The sequence below is a fragment of the Balaenoptera musculus genome, chromosome 13 (assembly GCF_009873245.2).
Source record: "Balaenoptera musculus isolate JJ_BM4_2016_0621 chromosome 13, mBalMus1.pri.v3, whole genome shotgun sequence".
NCBI lineage: Eukaryota > Metazoa > Chordata > Mammalia > Artiodactyla > Balaenopteridae > Balaenoptera > Balaenoptera musculus.
The window spans coordinates 32,242,876-32,245,135 of record NC_045797.1 but is presented as its reverse complement, the minus strand read 5'-3'; the positions used below and the strand labels follow the sequence as shown (position 1 = coordinate 32,245,135).

The 2,260-nt window shown below is 50.1% G+C and overlaps 1 pseudogene; it reads right to left on the bottom strand.

Moving 5' to 3' along the window:
* Positions 1 to 715: 715 nt before the first annotated feature.
* LOC118906356 lies at positions 716 to 1,991 on the bottom strand (annotated as a pseudogene).
* Between the last annotated feature and the right edge of the window lie 269 nt (positions 1,992 to 2,260).

Here is a 2,260-nt window from a genome sequence, read left to right as displayed (position 1 = left end):
TCCTCCAAGGGGTCTGAGAGCAGCGGCTGCAGCCTCCAGCCCATCTCCTGGGCGGCCATGTCAGCACAGGTACAAGCACAAACGCTGCGGTGTGTGGGATGACCCGAGACAGAGCAAATCACAGGGACCCTATTGTGACCATGCAGAACGGATCATGGCTGGTTCTGCCCCGTTTCACGTTCCCAGCGGGAAGCAGACCACTGGTGGACCGGACTCAGGCCATTACTGCAGAACCTACACTAGGCACATTTCTCCCTTCTGTGTGTTCAAGTCTTCTCCTTATCTTGTATTTGTAACTGTTTTGAAAAATGCACTGAGTGTGGGTTAAAAACCAACCACCAGAAAGGATCTCAACACAGACCTAAACCCCAGAGGAGGAGCATTGGGCTCGTCTGACACAGCAATTCCCAGATGACCCGTGTGCCTAAAATCCCTTCTCAGTACTGAACAGTGGGTCGATTTTCTTTTGACAATAAAAAAAGCTGAGTAATATTGCATAGGAGTACCAGAAACTGCCTCATTGGAAACAAAAACTATTTACATTAGATAAAAACCCAGTTGCGGGCTGTGTCTGCACGTTTACAGCACGGTGAAGCACCCTGTGACCGACCATGGAGACAGCTTCTGGCACTCACACCCCAGGGGCACGTTTGCCACATGAGAATAACGTGAGGGTAGAAGGAGGGAGTGAGAGGGGAGGAGAGAGGAGTCCAGCTCACTTCTGGTTCCGGAGCTGATTGGACAGCCAGTCTGGTCCCTCATAGAGCCCGTCCCCGCTGGTGGCACAGATGGCCTGAATGCACCAGTTCCTGTGGCGCAGAGAGTGTAGGCCCAGCTTGTCGGTGATCTCGGCCGCATTCACGGCATTGGGGAGGTCCTGTTGGTTAGCAAACACGAGCAGAACGGCGTCCCTGAGCGCGTCTTCTGCCAGCACCCTCATAAGCTCCTCTCGGGCCTCATTCACACGCTCTCTGTCATTGCTGTCAACCACGAAGATGAGAGCTTGTGTGCTCTGGAAGTAGTGGCACCACAGAGGCCGGATCGTGTCCTGGCCGCCCACACAGTGAGGCTGATGTTCCTGTATTCCACGGTCTCCACGTTGAAGACTGTAGTGGGAACGGTGGTCACGATTTCTCCCAGCTTGTCTGTACAGGATGGTGGTCCTTCCTGCAGCACCTAAGCCCACCATGAGAATGCGCATTTCTTTTTTGCCAAAATGGCCCTTGAAGAGGTTTGCAAAGATATTCCCCACGTCGTAGAAGCATGGCAGCCACAATGGCGGGAGAAACCCTCGGCAGCTGCGGTGCAGCTGCCGCTCTGAGGCAGGTGTTGGTTTCACTCCCACTAGATGCTTTATTTATTTTCTGAAGAGCGCTGCCTCAATGCGTCATTTTGCACCCAAATCCCTGTGTCAAGCTCTGCTTCCAGGGAATTCTATCCAAGACGCCATCTCTATTGCTTTCAGCTCTAGGCTCACCGTAAATCAACAGCTAAACATGAACATTTGGAAGCCTTAGATGTCCTTACCCTAAAAGATACTCATGCGTGCTTGCTTTCTAAAGCATAGGCCCATAAGGTCAATGGGCCCGGCTTTTGGAAAAGCAAAAGCTTTCTGGGACCACAGTGAAGTAGTTTTTTTTGCTGGTTTGTTTGTTTGTTTTTGAATTTTATTTTATTTATTTTTTATACAGCAGGTTCTTATTAGTTATCCATTTTATACATATTAGTGTACACATGTCAATCCCAGTCTCCCAATTCATCCCACCACCATCTCCCCACCCCACTTTCCCCCCTTGGTGTCCATACATTTGTTCTCTACATCTGTGTCTCTATTTCTGCCCTGCAAACCGGTTCACCTGTACCATTTTTCTAGGTTCCACATACATGCGTTAATATACGGTATTTGTTTTTCTCTTTCTGACTTACTCACGGTGAAGTCGTTTTAAATTGCCCAAGATTGTGACTGAGGAGTGTGAGTCTGCAGGAGGCATGCGATGCCCGGATGTGGGAGATGTGAGGCCTAGCTGAGCAGCGCCAGTGGAAGAGAACAGTAAGTGCCCTGGGTGTGAGAGCACATGCCTGACTGATGGTTGAAGACGAGCCATCCTCTCGATGTCAACTTTTTCATCCTTAACAGGAACTAAATATCCAACAGAGGAAATCCAGTTGTCCCCTGCGCTTTACCGGGAGCTTCCTTGCTGTTGTTTGGCGTGACTTTTGCCTCCGCTTTCTGTACCTAAGTCTTCCCTGTGAGTCTACC